The 8,947-nt window shown below is 50.9% G+C and overlaps 1 pseudogene; it reads right to left on the bottom strand.

Annotated features, from left to right (window-relative positions):
* Positions 1-4,148: 4,148 nt before the first annotated feature.
* LOC111818512 lies at positions 4,149-4,785 on the bottom strand (annotated as a pseudogene).
* Positions 4,786-8,947: the final 4,162 nt, after the last annotated feature.

The following is an 8,947-nucleotide window of genomic DNA, read 5'->3' as shown; positions in this document are numbered from 1 at the left end:
GTGGATGGATGGATGGATGGATGGATATGCAGGTGGATAGATGTGCAGGTGATAGGTGGGTGGATGGATGGGTGGATGGATGGATGGATGAATGGTGGATGGATGGATGGATGGATGGATGGATGGATGGATGGATGGATGGATGGACGGATGTGCAGCTGGGCATATGGATAGATGGGCAGGTGATGGGCGGGTGAATGGACAGGTGATAGATGAAGGGATGGATGGATAGATGGATGGATGGTGAGTGGGTGGGTGGTTTTCTTCTCCTATCCACTTTTCCCTACTCAATATGTAATAGCTTATGTTTTCTGTTACTATAGATTATTTATATTTTCCATAAATTATGTGTGTGTGTGTGTGTGTGTGTGTGTGTGTGTGTGTGTGTGTGTTGGTACCAGGGATCAAACTCAGGACCTTGTGCTTGCTAGGCAGGCACTGATGACGCTGAACTATATCCCCTGCTGCCTATATTATACTTTTAACTAAACGTTTCCATACAGTACATATTCTTTTCTTTATTTTACTTCTTGCATGCGACATAAATTATTCTAAGGTCGTCCACATAACCGCATGTATCACTAGTTTCTTGCTCTGTGTGGATAACCACATTGTGTTTATTCACACACCTGTAGTTGGACATTTGGATTGTTTCCCATCTGAGTCAATCATAAATAATAAAACTGCTTGCAATGTTGTTGTCCAAATCTTTATGTGGACATCCTTTCTTTCCTCTCAAGCAAGTATCTACTAATGATTGTCTAAATCAGAAATGTGCTTTGAATTATTTAAGAAACACCAAACTGTATTCTAAAGTGGTTGTTCCGTGATGCTGTCCCACCAGCAGTGTGTGAGTTTCTGCTGCCCCACAGCCTCACCAGCACTCGGTGTGGTCAGTCTTTTTAGTTTTAGCTATTTTAACAAGTGCATGGTGGTATTGCATTAAGGTGTTCCCTAACTGCACTTCGCTAGGGTCCGTGATGCTGAGAATGTTCTTACATGCTTTTCTACCACCGGCACACCTGCTTTGGCCAAGCGTCTACTCAAATCTTGTGGCCATTACTTACTAGTTATGTGGGTGGAGGGCATTTTACTGAGCTTTAAAGTTCACACATGTATTCTGGCTACCTGTCATTTATCAGACATGCCCATTTATTTGTAAATATTTTTTCTCCCTATCTATGGCTTGTCTGGTCATTCTCTTAATAGAGTCTTGTAAAAGCATACACCCGGAAAGTTTGTGGTCTTCAGATTTCCACGGTTTTTTGGTTTTGTTTTTGTTTCTGAGGGTTTTTCTTTTTTGTTTCTTTGTTTGTTTGTTTGTTTGTTTGTTGGTGTTTTGTCCTTGTTTTGTTTTGGTGGGGCTTTGGTTTCATTTGGTTTGGTTGTAGTTGTGGTTTTTGAGACAGGATCTTGTGTTAGGTTAGCCTGGCCTCAAACTCAGACATGAGGCTTGCCTTGAACTCATGGTGACCTTCCTGCCTCGGTCTGCTGAGTGCTGACCGTGGTTCCTTTTGGGTTAATTTTGTCTGTGGTGTGAAGTGTGGCTTGAAGTTCATTTTATTGCACACAGAGGCCCAACTCTTTTGGAGAGTTGGCAAGCCTCTCCTCCCATACTTTTAATCTCTTAGAAATGACACTTGATGGGCTGGAGAGACGGCTCAGGAGAATAAGCGCTTCCCTGGCAAGCACAAGGGTCTGAGATCAATCCCTGGTTCAAAAAAAAAAAGACACTTAGGGGGCCTGGCCCTAGCTCAGGCCTTTAAGTGGCTGCTTCCACAAAGCTGTCAGCCTCAGGTTGCTGGAGTTCGAACCTCACACCTCTCCCGCTGGCCAAAAGTGCCCTGAAGGCGTTCGAGGAACAAAAAAAAAAAAAGACACTTGATTTTTATACCCATTTGGTCATTGCTAAGACACAGTGATACTTTTTTTGAGATTTTTATTATGGTGAAATACGCGTCACATAAAATGCCCACCTTCGCACACTGAAGCACACACTTCAGGACTGCTGGTCTCACACCAAGCCATCGCCACTGTCCAGGCTGGGACACTTTGCCTCCTGCCAAGCAAAGCTCTGTCCCTGAGTGCTGGCTCCCCACTCTGCCCTCCCACCCCCACCCTCTGACCCCCCCATCCTGCTTTCTTCGCTCTGCCTTAGTGAAGACTTGGACCTCATGTAAGTGGGATCCACGGTACCTGTCCTTCTGGGATCGGCGCATTTCGCTCCGCAGGCTCCTCAGGAGCCCCCACATTGCAGCAGGGGTCGCTGCCCTGTTCCTGTGGACCCAGGTGCTCCTGTGTGTCTGCCTGAACAGCGGTGTCGCTTCTCCATTTGTCTAGTGATAGGTGCTGAGGCTGCTTCCACATGTCAGCTACTGTAACCCTGCTGCTTGGAACATGAGCCAACAAGCACCCTGTTTTCAACTATTTTGTGTACAAGAGGGTGTAAGTGTACAATAAAATGTAAGATTAAAGAAATAAAAATAAAATAAATGGACAGTGAATATTTAAATTTTAAAAATCTGTCGCAGGAAAAGATCACTGCCTTCAAAACACTTCCTCGTGCTGCACACGTGCCTCATCCTTCATGCCACTTTCGGAAGCACTTCTCAAAGTCCTCTCTCATGAGTGTCTTTACGAAGTATGATTAAAAATATGAATTTGGCTGCCACGCGCCATCCACCATTAAAAAAAGGCTCATAAGAGCATCCCAGGGAGTCTTACTCACCTTATTCATCAGATCTGGCACTGTGTGATTTCCGGCTCTTCTGAGGACCATGAAAGGGAAAGATTTTGAATCAATGCAAGCATCCAGGACAGCGCAACTGTAGGCACCAGGACAGAGGACTCCAGAGCTGCTGCAGGAAGTGGCGAGGACGACGGGAGGAGTGCGCGCCACATGACGGGTGGCTTGAGGGATTGATGGCAATGTGTCTTTTACTGTTATAAATGTTTTAACTTAAAAATTCATTGTATTTCACTTGAATCATGTATATATAGCGCCTGCTGGGCCTTGTCATACCATGCTGGCTCTGTGCAGCCACTGCCCTCCTTCCCACAGTGCTCACCCCACTTTGTACCTCCCTGGACATCACGCCCTCAGCCCCCCTCACTGCTTATGTCCTGTTTTTAGAGTGGCCACCTACCAGGATGTGAGAGGGTCTTGTTTTACTTTTATTTGGATTTTTCTAGTGACCAGTCATGTTCGGCATCTTTGCACGTGCTTGACCACTCACATATCTTCCTTGGAGAAATGTCTGTTCAAGCCCTTTGCCTATTTTTGAATAACTGATTTTTACAGTTGATCTCACCGTACCTTGATAAACTCACCCATTCATGATAGCAGCTGTTTGTAGATTCCTGTTTTCTACATAGACAGCTGTTGTCATTTGTGACAGTAGACTTTTTACTTCCTTTTCAACCCAGATGGTTTTGTTTGTCCGAGCTACACTTCAGCCCCGCCCCTCAGCTTCCCATTCTTTGAGACAGCGTCTTGCAAAAGTGCTAAGTTGCCTGGGCTGGGCTTGAGCTTACGATCCTCCTGTCTCAGCCTCCCGGAGTTCTGGATCACAAGCCTGGACTCCCCTCCCTGAGTGTGCATGATTAGGAGTGGTGAAAGCAGGCACCTTGCTGTCCCCTGGCCTCAGGGGACGGGCATCTTCAGGACACGCCAGCTGCAGTTTTCCGGTGCGCCATATCTGAAGAAGGGCGTTCCCTGCTATTTGTAGTTTACTTAGAGTATTTATCAGGAATGAGTGCTGATTTCGTCAAGTACGTATTCTGTTTTATTGAAATAATCACCTGGTTGGCCATTAGTCACTTAATATGATGAATGATGCTGTTTTTTAATGTTAAAACAATGCTACCTTCCCATAATAAGCTCTATTTTTTAGTACATTGTTAAATTGTATGTTAAAATATTATTTAGAATATTTGTACTGTGTTCATAAAGGCTACTGGTCTATAGTTGTTTTTCTTTTTTCTGTTTGGTTGGTTGGTTTTGGTTTTTCTCATCCCATAATTCATGACTTTATTAATGATAGAAACAGTACATATTTCAAACCAAACCGCAGTGACCCTTTGAGGCACACAAACCCGTCCTCCTTTCCGCTGATTACATGAATAACATTTACAGTCACCACTGCTGTTCAGGACTCGGGCTGCCTGTGCCTCGATGCATTTGCTTGTGACATCAGCAACTCTGTGCCCTCAGCGTCCACGGCTGTTTCATCAGCCTCTTCCTCTTCACTCTCCTCTTGTGCAGCTGCACTCTGTGTATTTTCTTGAATGCTTGAGACAGCTTCACCTTGAACTTTGAACTTCCCAACCACTGCTAGCTGTGCTTGCAGAGATAAATCCTAGTCTTGGCTTCCCCAAGAGCTATGTAGGTGTCTAAAGCTGGGCTCTTTCGGACAGCTGGTTTTGTAATGGCAAAAGGATGTTCTGAGACTTCCAGGCGGTGACTCGTAAGTGCTGTAACCTGCCGAGACCCACTTCGGGCGCAGCCTTCCGCGCCTCCTCTGCACTCCGACTCTGTCCGGCTTCACTGACTGGCCCTGCCTGCGTCAATGCCCACTGCGGCTGCTTGTGTGAATCTTGCTGGCCGAGCTCCAGTGCTGGTTCACCACTGTCAGATCCTGCTCCAGGCCCTGTCTCAGCCTGGGCGTGTGGCAGCTCCTGCTCTGCAGCAGGGACAGTTTCTGCGGCTTCCCCGGCATTTTGTGAGAGAACACAGAACCAAGAGGACAGCAGAAAGAAAGCGAGTGAGAGCATGACCCACGGCATGACCCACGCTGCTGCACAAGCAAGCCCGTAGCTTTTCCTTGGAATGTCCCCATGCGGTGTTTGTGTCGGTACTACTCCCCTCGGAGGAAGGCCCAAGTGTTCCTTTCTGCTTTGGGGGAAGCCTTGTAGAGGGTTTGTTTTACTTCTTCCTTAAATGCTTGTTCAATTCCCTGGGAGCCGTCTGGGCTTGGGGTTCTCTGTGTGGAAAGGTTTGGGTTTTTTTGGTTTTAATTCAACTCAGTTCCTTTAGTATACTGGGCCGCCACAGTTATTTCTGCTTGGATGAGCTTCCATAAATTGTGTCTCCGAGGCATTTATCCACCTCACCTGTGTGGCTGTGTGCCTGGGTTCCCTGGCACAAGCCTGTGGTCCACACTCTCCATCACCTGTGACCCCGAGGTGAAGCCCGCACTCACGCCCCTCATATCTCTCTTCTCTTCTGGCAGTTGAGGCCCTCCAAGCCAGTCTTGGGGTTCCCTGACTTCTCCCTCAGGTTTTATTGTTTGGTTCTAGCAAAGATTTCACTTTTTTTTCTGCTTATTTAGGGCATGATTTGCTCTTTTTTCTTTGCTTCTCTTTCTTTGTGTGATTATTCTCATTTTATGTCTTGATTTTGTGTTTTGCTTTGCTCTGTTTTCTGAGACAAGCTCCCCAGCCCCCACCACCACCCCGCACCCCGGCCCCACCCCCGTGTACACCATTCAGCTTCCAGTTCCTGGCGACCCTCTTGCCTCAGCCTCCCAGGGCTGGGATTCCTGCTGTCTCCACCTTGCCTGGGTGGTTTGCTCTTCTTCTTTCCTGGTTTCCCGGGTGGAAAGTCACAGCCTGGACACCATGCGCCCCTTCTACAGGGTAGGCAATGCAATAGCCCTGCTTCAGGAGGCCCCGCTAACTGACCCCCTCCTCCCGAAGCTTTGTCTTCTCGCCTACTCCTCGCCTCCCCCAGCCTCCGTGCCTGTGGAAGCCTAGACACCAACTCTGTGTGCAGGGCTGTCCAGCAGGGACAGGAAGTCCCACCCGGACCTCACACAGAGGGACCCAGCACACAGATCCTGACACGGGACACTGAAGCTTCAGCACAGTGAGCACCCAGGAGAGCTCCCACCTCAGGCTTGGGAGGGAATGGAGGCGGTACAGCCACCAGAACCCAGGAACAGAGAGGAGGAGGCCTCTGTGGGCATGGCAGAGCTGGGTGGGGAAGAGCAATTCTGAGGCTGAAGAGAGTGAAACAGCTAAAAAAGATTCTGTCTCGCTCCCCACCTCACAGGGCCTCTCAGGAAGCCATCTGGCAGGAAAGCTGAAAATATCATTTTGAAAGTCCCAGCCATGTACATCAGTCAGTTATGCTGCATAACAAGTGTCCCTCAAGCCCATGACTTCAAAAATAATTATTACACAGAGGATAGATACAGAGACAGATTATAGGTAGGTAGATAGATAGATGGTTGATAGATAGATAGATTGATTGACAGATAGATAGATAGAGGAACCAGGCCTACTCAGGTAGCTCAAGGTCACCCTAATGTAGCTCAGAAAACAAAGATGTACTCAAAAAGCAGCCACAAGTGTTGATCCCATTTCCCAGCAACTATGACTCGTGTTACTGACCCAGAGCTACAGAGTCCTCTGTGGCGCACTGGTCTCACTTCCACTGTGGGTCCAGCGTGGACTCCTGAGGACCCCTTGCTCCTCCTCGCCGGGGCTGCACTCACAAACTTCTCCCAGTGGACAACTGCAGGCTCTGGAGTAGCTGGAAGCCCTGCACAGCCGTGGTCTTCCTGTGCCCAGCACCATGCATAGACCTCTCAGCACCCACAGGATGTGTGAGAATGCCCTGAGCCTCCGATGTCCGCCTGGCTGGTCCCAGGGAATCTGGGTCCAAAGTGATGCAGGTCTGGTAAATGCAGGTGGTGCTACAGCCCCGGGGCTGGGGCCACGGGAAGAGATGATGTGGCCCATGGTGTCCTTCAGCTGGACCCACATCTGGAGCCCAAGGAGCCCCTGCTCCAGCCCCACCCGCACCTCATGGAGGCTGGAGCTCTGTGACAAACCTGGGCCCAGAGCAGCACACCAAGGAAGGCCCTGGCCTGCAACTTCATCCCAAGCTGTGCTGACAGACTGGAGCAGACCTGGCCGACTCTGACTCCCATCCTGTAGATCCCCCAGATAGCAGCCAGGAGGGCCTCCACTTATCCCTCCTGGACATCATAGCAGGCCAGGGGCAGGGACTGCTGAGGGGCCAGGCCCCTCCAGGAAGGACCCCAGGATGACCCTGAAAACACAGCCTACTGCATTTCCCCAGTCTCCCCAAGGAACATTGCCCTGAGGAAAAAGAAGTTGCACAAACCTCAGACTTCCTGGACATCAGCTCTGAGGGGACCCAGCTGTCCAGGAGGCAGGGGCTGGGTAACCACGCAGTCACAGCCCAGGTCCAGCCCATAGTGCCAGGCCCTGGTGTCACCTCAGTTCTGCTGTGCAGCTGTCTACCAACGGGACAGTGACCGCAGGGCCATGCAGCTGTGACGTGGGCACCCCATCAAAGCCATTCCTGCGAAGGTTTGGTGTTTGCTCTTGTTTCCCCCAGTGTGGCTGAGGAAACAGGCTGTAAAGTAATCGGCAGTGACAGCCAGGGCCACAGTGATCGCCAGCCTGGGCTCACGGTGAGCTATAAGACCCTGTGCACCAGTGAGGGCAGTGCCATCTGAGCCCATCACAGAGCAAGCCCAGGAGCCCCGCGGGCCCCTCAGGGGAGGACCAGGGGCTGGAGCTGCTTGCCTGGCACACACCCGGCCCCTGCGCATGCCTGTGCACACAAACACTCTCTGCTCAGGGAGCTTTGTGTTACTTAACAAGAAGAATTGGGGTGCATGACTGTTCCCCCACAGGCTGTCCACAGCGTGATAGGGGTGGTGTTACACCCCTGTAGTCCCAGCACTCAGGAGGCTGAGGCAGGAGGGTCACTGAGAATTTGAGGCCAACCTGGGCTGGGCCACATAGTGAATTCCAGTCCAACCTGAATGACATAGCAAGAACCTGTCTCCAAAACAAAAAGCAAAAGCAGACTGTCAACAGCTGCTCAGAGGACAGAGGGCCACGGCAGCCTCAGAGTGTGCAGACTCTGGCATGGGGCCGAGGGACTCCCAGCCACCGCTTTCTGTGTCTGGGCCTGCAGAGGCATCTACGGCTTCATGTGGAAACGCGGCTGCGCTGGCCTCTAAGCAGAGGGCTCCCTGGGTGTCACAGCACGGACAGGGCCTGCAAGTGTCCATTGCAAGGCGGCCAGAGGGCCAGGGCTCACAAGGGGGCACCCGAGACCACACCCCACACCCACTCCCAGCAGCTGTCACTGCACGCAGATAAGGACGGCACGGGGCCCTGTGATGGGGCCCCGGAGGGACTGGGATTAGAGAGACATCCTGCTCCCTGGCTCAATCCAGACTTGAGCTCCCAGACCCAGGGCCCCAGGAGCCCTCGGCAGAAAGATGGGAGCCAGGGACAGGGCTGAGGGGACACACGCGCAGAGGCCCAGCCTGCACACCTCCTCAGCTTCTCCAAGGAGGAGGCCACCAGCCACCAAATGGTGCCAGGCGGTGGTGAGGGCCAGGGAGGTGGGCACAGCATGGCACAGCCTGGAGACAGCCTGCAGGTCCTCAGAGCCGACCACAGAACCACGCAGATGGGCCCAGGCCCCAGAGCTGAGCCCCCAACTCAGATGGGGTCTGCACACCATGTTCACAGCCTTGTGAGTCAGAACAGCTAAGAGGAGAAAACCACGCAACATCCACAAACTGACAAACAGAAGTAGTGGAATTCTAGATTGGGGCCCTGACTGTGCTCAGATATGACTGAGATGGTATATTTTGTCACAATAAAAATAAGAACACTGGGCCAGCCAAATAGCTCAGTGGATTAAAGCACCTGCAAGCAGGTGCAGGGGCCGGGGTTCAACTCCCAGGCCTGTAGTGCCAGCCCCACACCTGGGGCGCACTGAGACGGCAATTGAGACTAGGCGAGGTGGTGTGCTCTGTAATCCCAGTGCTTGGGACGCTGTAAATAGGAGAATCACTATGAGTCCGATCTAACAGTGAGATCCCGAACTCCCTGTAACCCTTCCCTAAAATACAGAAAGACAGAAGGAGGAGGAGGAGGAGGAGGAGGAGGA

The sequence above is a fragment of the Octodon degus genome, unplaced genomic scaffold (genome assembly GCF_000260255.1).
Source record: "Octodon degus isolate 3935 unplaced genomic scaffold, OctDeg1.0 scaffold00093, whole genome shotgun sequence".
Classification (NCBI taxonomy): Eukaryota; Metazoa; Chordata; class Mammalia; order Rodentia; family Octodontidae; genus Octodon; species Octodon degus.
Note: the sequence above shows the minus strand (reverse complement) of the source record. Positions and strands in the feature narration are given on the sequence as shown.